The 12,249-nt window shown below is 46.5% G+C and overlaps 1 protein-coding gene across 9 annotated transcripts in view; it reads left to right on the top strand.

Annotated features, from left to right (window-relative positions):
* Positions 1-12,249, top strand: part of MYO6 (myosin VI) — a 362,182-nt gene that overhangs the window by 24,488 nt on the left and 325,445 nt on the right. The window contains exon 1 of one of the 9 annotated variants that reach the window (XM_073569298.1): positions 749-825. The exons of the other annotated variants lie outside the window; for them this stretch is intronic. The gene's annotated coding sequence lies outside the window, so the exon portion shown is untranslated. Of the gene's footprint in view, positions 1-748; positions 826-12,249 lie in introns of those variants that run through there. 9 annotated transcript variants of the gene reach the window in all.

Here is a 12,249-nt window from a genome sequence, read left to right as displayed (position 1 = left end):
TTGCCCGGGTGATAATGGCTTCACCTGTACAATACAAGGGAAATCCTGAATACATGACCTGTTGGTGGGCCTTGAGGACTGGAGTTGGGGAACCCTGCTTTAAAGTACAATTAGAGAAGCCAACAATCAGCCTGTGTTAACATATCGATGATCTCCTGACCACAAAAGTGCAAAATTCTTGTTTGTTGGGTGATTGATTATGCCGATTAACTTATATTTGTTCTGCGAGCTACAATTGGCCTATCTAAATGGACCATTGGGCATGGCACAAGTTCACCACTCCTTGATACTTTGGTCACACCCTTAAAATATCAGAATTACCGTAAGTCATTTTCTGTTTTGGGTACTGTTATTTTTTTTTTTTTTTCCCGCTTTGAAATGACAGAATTTGTAAACCACAGGATTCTCTATGAAGAGCTTTACTGTTGCTTTTCCAAGTTCTTCATCTCTAGTAATGACAGTGTAAGTGTAAAATGCCGTAAAACACTGGCGTGCTGGCCAGCCCATAGCCGTGTAGTTATGGCCATAATTATGTGGCTTTGAGAGGAGGCCTATTATGTAGGAGATGTATGGGTTGTACTTCTGTTTGCACTGTAATTGTTCCAATTTCACCGTGGGTAATGTCGTCTATTCACCGCCTCTACTCCAACATATAGGAAATGCTCGGAGTGAACGGTACGTCATGTCGCCAGCAGCTATAATATTTCCTGGCTTTTCGTTCTTTTCCAGCTTGTATCTGCCGTACTTTGTTTTTCCATAGTACTTAGAGAACCCTTTCATGATTGACCAGATTGCGCTCCTATGCTATTCCTGCTGCTTCTCCGAGTAAGTTGTTTTTTTTTTTCCTTTTAATCAACCAAATGATTCCAGACATATGAGACATTTCATTTAGTACTAATATTTATAATGATTTCCAAGGGAGAGTGGCTCATAGGCTCATCTGGGGGGGGGCATCTATTTAAGCTTCTATGTAGTATTACCCTGTGAGTTATGCCCCTATGTTAAAGACCATAAAAATTGACTTTAAATAAAAATACCCATATCTCTGGTACAAAATTGCAAATTTAAAAATAAAGAAAAAAAAAAAAGAATACTCTGGGAAGCAACGAGAACAAAATGAGAGCAAAAAAGGGCCACTTTTGACCTAGTGACAGCGCCACTTTAACTGTCCCGTAGAGTTGGTTGTCTCTGGAGAAAGTCACCTTTCCTGAATTTACTACTTTGTCGTAGAATCAGGGCTGATGAGTCAGTAAGCCAAACCTCCAACTCTGTCTCCTCAATTTCCATGACTCCACCAAAATGGGCTTCGACTCTGACTTCCCAGCCCTGCGCGGAAGGGAAGTCACAAACTTTGCTAATGACACAAAATAAAATTGCCCTTCTCATTACCGCCGGGTTAGACCGGTGCTGTTGGCTCTGTATAATCTCCTATTACAGGGAAGTTGTACAGGGTCTTTTGAAGCCTCTTAAAAAGTAGAAAGGGTAATGGCCTTATTGTTCTCGCAGTGCAGCTGGCTGGAATGGTAAAATATAACTCCACTTCTCCTCTTTCGAGCGGGTTTATTTTAAAGTTTTAGATTTCCTGCAGTTTCTCTTTAAAGCAATCAGCAGCCTGTGGTGTGTATCAGCCGTGGGTTATAGACTGTCATAAAAATATCCTTTATTTTACTGGTAATAACCCAGTATTATAAGTCGCTATTTAATAAATCTCAGGAGCTTATGCGCCTTGTTCACATACATGAAAAGCGCAGTAAAGGTGACCCTACAAGCTCATGAAATGACTATGACCGCTACTTATTTGTTCCTTGAGCGGATTTCTGCTATCAGTTTTCCCAGTAATGACCTCCCCGGTGGCCAGGAACTACTTGTGTGAATAGCTGATAACAATTAGACATAAATGTTGCCAGTTTCAGAAATAAATTCTCATACATTGATCATGAAAATGGGCCACTGATGTGAAAGTATTGGGTTAATGTATGGAAATTGTCACTTAGATGGAATTTGTAACCCTTTACCAAGATTTTGACCTAAAATAAATCGTGTAGGAACTTAAAAAAAAAAGTGGTCCCCTAGTAATAGAACTTGTATAAAAAAAATCCGAGTTCTTACACTTGCTAGACCCTGTGCTGGCTCTCTGCCGCTGCTTCTGTCTCAATGGTTTGGCTGCGGCGGTGCTATCACGTTGACAGCACATCACAGCTGCAGCCAATCACTGATCGTAGCAGCTCTAATAATTGATCTTAATACCAGAATTGGCAGATTCAGAAAAAATGAAGGAAATTCACCTATAAGGCTGCGTGCCCACGATCAGGAATAATAGCGTTTTGGTCGCACCGTATTTTCACTGTGTCCAAAACGCTGCGTTCTAGATACGCACTTGTCTTTTAGAACTGTGCAGATTTACAGCTTCTAAATAAGTGGAGTCATGAGCTCAGCCGATACGGTAACTATTAATGTGAAAGGCCCACCGGGCTGAAATTTTTGTCTCACGTTGATCCTCTACTGACGAAACCTTTTATTCAACCCTTTTTTATATCTGTGTTTAGCCACATTATTGTTCCCTTTAATATTCCACATTTTTGACATGTACAGAATTCCTGGCAGAGACCTAACTCCCCACTCATCTAGTAGTTGGCTGCCACTGACAATATTTTGCATGCAATTTGCATTAACGTTCAGTCTCTTTGCACAGAAGCCTTGTCAGGCTTATACTCATGTCTGGCCTCGTTGTGCACGACAGGCCTATCTGTTACATATGTAACAATGCTGTAGCCCCTGTGTATATTTTATACTTTCTGAGTCTAGTATACAAAAACACTATATACTGCCCACACGATGCCTTATTGTTGTCCAGAAGAAGGTTATTTCAAGAGCTAGTTTGCACTTGTCACTCTTCACCCCTCCAAAAAAGGACCTCCGCACCCTGTGATTACTTTGTGTAAATTAACTCCTTTCCAACTGTAGGGAAGGTGACCGGACGGACTGACTGGTGAGATTTCAGAAAGGAAAACAGCTAGGAAAGTGTAGGTGACGTGCAGTACCTTGGGTTGACCACTAGATGGCAGGGAGGAGTGTAAGTTCAAGACTTGACATCAGCTTAGGGCTTTAGAAACCGTTGGTCATGGGGGCGGAGTCACAGGGAACCGGGAAAGCTATAAATTTGACAGGAGGGTTCCAGAAAGTTCCTGTCCCCAGGGGGAGCTCAAGTGACGAGGAGACTGTGACAGTTGGTGCACTGTGAGGAGAACCTAACCCGGGGACTGAGAAGAAAGGAAGTCAGGGGGGTGGTCCTGACACGAAGTACCACAGTATAGACGAGGCTCCGGGCGAAGGATATCGTATAGGGAACGACGTTTGACCAGTAAAATTACTGTTGGTGTTCAGGTCTAAGGTAGCCACAGTGACGGAGCTGTCAGAGCGTCACTAAGTGCGAAGAGACGTTGCGTAGATATACGTCCCAGGTGAAAAGTACGATACGTCAATGTGTTCTGTAACCGGAGAGCCTTGAAGAGAATTGTGGTGTGCTGTGAGGCCATCGTGTGGACGGCGAGAGAATAAACTTGGACCTGTTGCACCTGAAACTTGCCTCCATCTTATGTCTATACGTCACTGCGCGGTATACAGAGGGACCACCCCCCAGCCCGGCCTACCGACTCTACACGTGGCATAGTCGGCAGGATCAACGCCTCTAATACAATATCTTCTGCGGCAGGCCTGCCTCTGAGGAATGGAAACGGACTTGGACTGCACTGTTTGGATTATAAACACCTGTGGATTACAAATTACCAACCTGTGGATTACAAATTGGGAGCGCTGTGGAGTATTTGCGTTGCCAGCAGAGGATCAGGGGCGGTACCAGGTTCGGAGCAAGATGGCGGTGCTGCTTCAGCGCAGAGGAGAGGTCCGGGTGTTTGCAGTCGTTCTGGATGGACTGGGACCCCCTCCTACGTACCCCTGGGGACAGCGATATGTACCAGGAGGCCGACGTTCCCACGTACAGGACCCTGGCAGGTGGGTGGAAAGGCCTGCTGTCCCCCACCCAGCAGAGGGAGTGGCACCGAGGAAAAGTTTGTCTGCAGCTGTTTGGAGCCATTCGATTGCTGCCCACCGGACAGGATGCAACACTGCGGTTGTCGAGGCATCGGCCGCCTGGAGTGGCGATGGCGGCGGGAGGTCGAGCTTCGCCAGAAGATCTATACCTCGGAGTCACGAGCAGCCAGTCTGATCTCGGGTGGAGGAGCGGAGCCATGGCGGATCCCATGGGAGCGGCTGCCAAAGATACCAGCCGAGAGCCTCTCTGCGGAACCTCTGAGCCTGGAGGCCAGCCCCACCGGACGGTGGAGTGAAGAGCGGAGACTGCAGGAGCAGCCGCGGAAAAATGTGACGGAGCCCGCTGCACCGGGGAAGGTGAGAGTTCCCTCGGCTCTACCAGCGACTCCGCAGGCGGCCCCCACCACTCAGCCGCAGCGCGCAGCCTCCTGTGATCCCGAAAGTCTGGCCAAGGAAAACCCCACTGTCTATGCGGAGCTGAGTGGGGTCTCCACTCCCAGCCCGGAGCCACCCCGCCCGGTGACGCCACGCTTTGTGTCGCCGATGCGGAGCCTGTCTCCAGAAGACGCTGTTGCATTCCCCCTGCAAGTGGCGACATCCTCCCCGAAACAGGCCGTTACTCCGGTTATGCCGGCTCCTGGTGAAGCTCCGGATGCAGTTCACCCTGCGGCCGCGGCTATGCCGGCGTTGGAACTGGCTGCGGCCTATTTGTCAGGCCCTGTGGCCCAACCTTTGGAAAACCTGACTGCCCTTATACGCCACCCGGCCCCGGCTGCTGCTGGGCCGCTGACATCATCCGCCACCTCTGCCCTGTTTTCACCCCCGGCTAAATCCCGCCCACCGGACTCCCGGGCTTACACTGGACCCTCGGTTTGGGTCGCAGAAGTTGTGAAAAAGAAGGCCAGGGAGCAGGAAGTATGGAACCTGCACCATGCAAAGGGGGAGGCTGGCATGGCGATTACACGATCCTTGGGACGGCTCGTGTACACCAATATACCAAAAGGATACCTGTTTATTCGGGATCTTGCTACCGGCCAGAAAGTTTATATCAATGTGGCCTCTATTCGCCACGGCCGAGCCTTGCAAGATGGGGACTTGGTGTCCTATTATAAGGAATACTGCCCCTGCGGCTACAATGCGGTAGCCGTGCTCGCGGAACCCGAAGATCACGAGCCCCCATAGAAAGGACTCTAAGGACACTCCCCGCATCCTGGGAGCTCCACGGCTGTGGGGTTCCTTGCTACCGACCACCAGAAGATGGCGTGGACTGTCGGGCATTCGCTGCAATGTTATTTAGATTATGGGGACAGTTTGCGCCCTAGTTAAATGAGAATGTTGTTAATGTTTTTGTGTTCTTCTGATCTTCTAAAAGGGGGGTCTTTCTTGGTTTTGCCTGATATAGTGGATGCAATAGAATCAAAGGGGAGGGAGTGTCCATGTCCAAGGAAGGGGGGAGAAAATCTTTTCTGTTTTACTGTTTTTGTGTGTGATGGTTTTAAAGCAATAGTAAAACAAAAAAAAATATAAAAAATGGGTACTCGTGCTGTTATAAAGTTGTTTTGAAGTATACTAGGCAAGAGAAAATGCAACAGGTCCGGGTAAGAGAAGGTCTGTGTGACCGAAGGGGTCTATGAGTTGAGAAGGTCTGGGAGACCGAGACGCCGACCATGACTGGTAACCAAAAGAGAGACGAAGAGATGGAAGATGTGAAGCAGACAGTAGTCCCAGATCAGGTCCCCGACACCACGGACACCCCAGAAAGAGGAAGGTGGGCGCTGGCAATGATCTGGTAGGGGATTATGATTGTCGGGGACGACAATAGACAAAGGAAGGGGGAGTGTAGGGAAGGTGACCTGAAGGACGGACTGACTGGTCAGATTTCAGAAAGGAAAACAGCTAGGAAAGTGTAGGTAACTTGCAGTACCTTGGGTTGACCACTAGATGGCAGAGAGGAGTGTAAGTTCAGGACTTGACATCAGCTTAGGGCTTTAGAAACCGTTGGTCATGGGCGGCGGAGTCACAGGGAACCGGGAAAGCTATAAATTTGACAGGAGGGTTCCAGAAAGTTCCAGTCCCCAGGGGGAGCTCAAGTGACGAGGAGACTGTGACAGTTGGTGCACTGTGAGGAGAACCTAACCCGGGGACTGAGGAGATAGGAAGTCAGGGGGGTGGTCCTGACACGAAGTACCGCAGTATGGACGAGGCTCCGGGCGAAGGATATCGTATAGGGAACGACGTTTGACCAGTAAAATTACTGTTGGTGTTCAGGCCTAAGGCAGCCACAGTGACGGAGCTGTCAGAGCGTCACTAAGTGCGAAGAGACGTTGCGTAGATATACGTCCCAGGTGAAAAGTACGATACGTCGATGTGTTCTGTAACTGGAGAGCCTTGAAGAGAATTGTGGTGTGCTGTGAGGCCGTCATGTGGATGGTGAGAGAATAAACTTGGACCTGTTGCACCCGAAACTTGCCTCCATCTTATGTCTATACGTCACTGCGCGGTATACAGAGGGACCACCCCCCAGCCCGGCCTACCGACTCTACACAACAACCAACATGAGTTGTCATAAATGTCTGCCAAACAATGGCACAGGTCCTGGAGCTGAGTAATATACTACCAAGGTCCTTCCACATCGGCTACATGTTAGACATGATTATGGTGTGCAAGTGGGATTTTATGACATTTTTGTGGCCTTACAGTGGCCTAAAGATCTGCTATCTTTATACCTCAATCAGGACTTTTTAAGATGTCATAATTTTTCCATTGTGCACAAGCTGTTAAGAGAAAAAAAGTTAGAATAGTTGTTTTTAGTTTATGCCATCACCTATAAATTCAGATCTAAACGTGATAGTCAAATGTACCTGTGACGCTGAGTCTCACTTCTCACGGACAAGCAGTGAGTCAGGATAGTCAAAGAGTCCGAGGTCAAGAGCCAGGAGGGTACGTCATAAACAGGGAAAGGACAAAGGTGTAGTCAGGTTACAGTAACGAGTCAGAATTACAAGGTCCGAGTGCATCAAGGCACAAGGGGTAATACAACAGGCAAATCGAGGGCCTGGCAACAGGAGATAAAAATGTCTGAATTCAGAGCAGAGAGAACACGCCACACTACGACTGGCAGCTATCTGAAACTGGCAGCCTAGTTAACTAACTAGGTAATCACTTGGAACAGGGAACACCTGAAAGAAGCCCCGCACCATCCAGCCTCAGATTGGATGGCTGAGCTGTCAATCAAAATAGCTCAGCATGCCCTTGCACTAGATTGAACAACAGAGTTGTCATGTAGCGGGGAGAAAATGACCTTTATTTTCCCCACCAGCATTTGGTATTCAGTCATAGGGGCGGGGCGGTGCTGGTTCAGTCACCGTTCTAAGCTTACACAGCGGCCACTGTAACCGCCCCTGGCCCTGAGTGATCTCGCCTCTACATTGGGGCTCAGCTGTCAGTCAGCGCCTGGAGCATGGTAACAGGGGCTGCGGTGTATACTCAGAGCGGTGACTGAACTGCCCACGCCCCTATGACTGAATACCAAATGCTGGCAGTGACAATAAAGATAATTTTCCCCCGATTGCATTCAGCTGTGTGCAGGCATTGGATAGCATAATAACGCTATTAACCTGCAGATTAACCCCATATCTGCATGTTAGCATCGTTATTCCTGGTGACCGCTTCCCTTTAAAAGGCTGTGACACAAAAACATATTTTTTTATGCTCTTAAAAAAATGGAGAAAAATAGCAATAAAAATTAGGTATTGCCATAATCGTACTGACACGCTGTATACATTTTCCTCATCCCCAACAAGAAGAAAATTTAATGTAAGCGAGCATCAAAATAATCTGCGCAAGAAAGCCCAAGACGGCTGCAGTGGCAAGGCCTTGTTCACATGTCCCAGAATTGCTTGCTGATTTGTTAGCTCTTGGCAACATTTTAATGCCAGTTTTGGCAAATCAGACGTTTTAGCAGCCATTTAGAGTATTCCTTTTTTTTTTCTTATGAAATGATGCTCCAGAATTTTTATTGAAGAGTTACACACATTTGTTTAATCAGAAATGTCAAGAAAGGAGGCTGGTAGATTTTTAAATATTTAAGCTGCTTTATTTGAGAGGATGGATGTAGAGACAGAGACCCTGATTATGGTCTGGGATCACTTACTGGGCTTCTGGCTGTGGCTTTGCTAAAACACTGTTCAGAAGCTCTGCTAGTCCTCTCAATGATAGGACCCTGCTATGTATACTCATTAGCTCCTGCTATGCTAGACTCCACCCCCACTGATTGGCAGCTTTCTGCCTATGAACAGTGTAGGCAGAAAACTGTTAACCAGTGATTAAGGATGGGTTAGACAGAGCTCCTCATTAAGTGGACTAGCAGAGTTGCAGCACATAAGTGTTTAAACTAAAGCAAGAAGTCCAGTAAGTGAGAACATGTCCTTATTTAATGCTGTCATCAAATTTCCTTTAAAGTGAAAAATGGATTTTACATTTACGTTCTATTGTTTGTATTAATTTTTTTAATGTTTTTTCTTTCTTGTATGCACTGTGTAAGATTTGGCTATAAAATGCGCTCCCAAGTAGATGGTTTGGCAGTCTGTGAGAAGTGTTTTCTTAGCAGCCATTGCATTCTTTATCTGGTGAATAAAGAGGGATTTTCATGTTCTATAAACAGAGCATTGTGCCGCTAGTGGGGACACAGAGACAAGTAGCGAGAGTCCTTCTAAATCCACACGCTAGCCATTGTGCGCTCCATGGCTCTCCGGACAGGACCAGGTGCTTCTTTTTATTGCTCATGACTTGTGAATAGCATAGGGCAAAGCATGGACATGTGCAGTAAAAGCCCAATAAATGTTGTCTGGTTTCTGGCCATGTAGTGAATAATTGAGGTGTACTGTTGTGGCCAAAAGTTTTGAGACTTGTCTAAATTTTGGTTTTCACACAAGTTGCTTGTTAGATCATTAACGGGAACCTGTCAGCAGGATTGTGCTCAGTAACCTACAGACAGTGTCAGGTCGGCGCCATTATACTGATTACAATGATACCTTGGTTGATGAAATCCGTCTTGTGGTTGTTGTTTAAGCTTTATTTTCAGTTTTGAGTTAATGATATGCCTGGGGCGGTCTGTGCGGTGTTCTTCATGTGGTGCTCTGCTTTAGCTATTCATAATTATGGCTTCTGACAGGTCACTGCTCCCTCACAGACCAGCCCCCCTATGTATATCTTGGCAAAAAAACCCCAAACCCTTCTGCAGGTAGGCGTCGGCACATGATCGCATATGTAGTGAATTATATACACATTTGTTTGATGTAATCCTGAAGTTCCCCCGAAAAATTAAAAATCTGTTTGAAATTGGCGCCAGCCTCGCCTGCTCAGTATCAGCTGTCGGTGATCCGGTAGCTGCTACTGCACAGGTGCCAGCGGCGCCATCTTGCTAGAGAACAAAAAAAGTAATCCTCCAAGATGGCGGCGCCTGCGCAGTAGCAGCTATTGGAGAATTTTTTTTTTAGGAACTTCAGGATTACATCAAACAAATGTGTATATAATTCATTACATATGTGATCATGCAGCAACGCAGGTGCCGCCGCCTGCCTGCAGAAGGATTTTTTTTCCCTCTCCAAGATATATATAATATTCATTATGTAAAATAGGGGGCAGATGACTGAGGGATCAGTGACCTGTCATAAGCCATTCTGATGAATACCTAATCAGAGCACCACATGAAGACCACTCCACAGGCCGCCCCGGAGCATGGGCATATCATTAACTCAAAACTGGAAAATAAAGATTACACAACAACCACAAGACAGATTTCAGCACCCATTTATCATTGTAATCAGTATAACGGCACCGACCTGAAACTGTGTGTAGGTTACTGTGCACAATCCTGCTGACAGGTTCCCTTTAAGTCATTACTTTCAATGGTTACTGTAGTACAATTATCAGAATTTCATTAGTTTTTAAAGTGAACCTGTCACCTGTTTTGGCCGCTATAAGATGCGGTCACTGCCTTTCAGGGCTTATCTACAGCATTCTATAATGCTGTAGATAAGCCCCCGATCTGACCTGTAAGATGAGGAAAATAAGTTTTATTGTACTCGCCAGGGTGGGCGGTCCAATGCGGTCCAGTCCAATGGGTATCGCAGGTCCAGGTCTGGCGCCTCCCATCTTCTCCTCCTGCTTGCTTCATGGCTCTCCGGCTTCGCACTCCTGCGCAGGCGTACTTCTCTGCCCTGTTGAGGGCAGCGCAAAGTACTGCAGTGCACAGGTGCCGGGAAAGGTCAGAGAGGCCCAGCGCCCGAGCACTGCAGTACTTTGCTCGGTCATCAACAGGGCAGATAGGTGAGCCTGCTCAGAAGTGCGATGCCGGGTAGCCATGAAGCAAGCAGTAGGGCGGCAGTCATAAGAAGATAGGAGGCACCAGACCCGGACCTGCGACATGCATCGGACTGGACCGCATCGGACTGCCCCCCCCCCCCCCCCCGGTGAGTATAATAAACCTTATTTTTCTTATCTTGCAGGTTGGACCAGGGGCTTATCTACAGCTTTATAGAATGCTGTAGCTAAGTCCTAAAGGCAGCGGTTGCATGTTATAGCGGCCAAAACAGGTGACCGGCTCCCGTTAAGCTTTTATTGACTATTATGTCAGGTTTGTGCAAAAACTCAATATTTGCATAGTTGACTCTTATTTTTCAAGACCTTTGCCACTCTCCTTGTCTCCTTGGCAGCTGGATATCCGCTTCTGGCCAACTCCTGATGGATTACAACCCATTCTTGTCTAATCAGTGCTTGGTGCTATTACAATTTTTTTTTTTTTGGCCTTCTGTTTTTTTGAGTATTGACACCGCTTCTTAATGAGATTGAGATGTGGTGAATTTTCTGTCCAAGGACTCACTTTTGCCTTGTGACATCAATCTTAATGATGCTGGAAAGTGCGTTATTTCATCACCAAATTGCTCTTGGATCATTGTAAGAAGTTACTATTGGAGGATGTTTAGTTACCATTCTTTATGTATGCCAGTGTTCTTATGCAAAATTGTGTTTGAACCCATCTACTTTTATGAAAAGCAACCACACACTTGAGTAGTCTCTGGATGCTTTATTGTTGGCAGGACACATGAATTTTGGTTGTGCTCACCTTTTCTTCTCCAGGCAATCATCATTCCAGATGTTCAAACAGTCTGTAGTGATCTTTATAAGAGAAAGTATCTTTACCCTAGTCCTCTGCAGTCCTATCCCTGTGGAATGTCTCTCCTTGATGTTTTTCTTGGGGAGAAAGCGCTTCTTTGCTGCCATTTTTGACACTAGGCCAACCTCCAAAAGCCTTTGCTTCACTGTAGGTGTAGATGCATTGACAGCTGCGTGCTGCCATTGCACAACAAGCTCTGCACTCATGATAAGCGGCTCCCATAGCCGGAGTCCCTTTTAGGAGACTGTCCTGTCACCTGCTGGACTCTTTGGCTCCATGAAGTCTTCACAGCAATCGCACCTCGCTCTCTGCTGCTTGTAATATTGCCCCTAAATCAACTAATTATTGGATCATTAAAAACATCAGTGTCCTTGCCTATAAGTCCATTTTGATGTAAAACAACATTGCATGTACTTGTTTCCTTGGAGGTAGTCATGGTTAACAGAAAAAGACAATGGCCAAGATTCATTTAGCCCAGTGTTCTTGATGAGGGGGCATGGTGGTTTTAGAGACGTCTGATTCATTAACCCTTCACTAGCTTTGTTATAGCTATATGTTCATGTAGGAGTTCACAACCTTTAATGTATAGGCACACCTTGGCAATCGTGCGGGCACAATAGTGTTGCCCGCGCGATCGCCGCTGGGAACTCAACCTACGTGATACCTGGGCCTCGTGTGTCATTGCCAGGAGTAGTGCCCGCACCGCCTCTGGCTTTTAAACACCCTAAATGCTGTGAATGATATAGATTGGCAATATTCAGGGGGCAAGGAGAGGTAGGGGTGCTCCCTCTCCCGTCTGGTGTTTTGTTTGTGAGTAACTTAATTTCCATCGTAAGGAATGACATTGCTATTTGTTGTAATTCATCTGATCCCTTTTCAGAACAATCTAGAGTTGATGCAAGACACAGAAATGTGACCACTGCAGGCAATCACTGATGCATTGGTGATCTCTGAGGTGTTGGTGACTTGAGATATGGCAGCATAGGAGTGGCAGAGGAACAGTATATGTATTTTGGTTAAAA

Source organism: Dendrobates tinctorius, unplaced genomic scaffold, assembly GCF_039654945.1.
Source record: "Dendrobates tinctorius isolate UK_male_01 unplaced genomic scaffold, ASM3965494v1 ptg000024l, whole genome shotgun sequence".
NCBI lineage: Eukaryota > Metazoa > Chordata > Amphibia > Anura > Dendrobatidae > Dendrobates > Dendrobates tinctorius.
The sequence above is the reverse complement of the archived record's forward strand: the minus strand, read 5'-3'. Positions and strand labels throughout refer to the sequence as shown.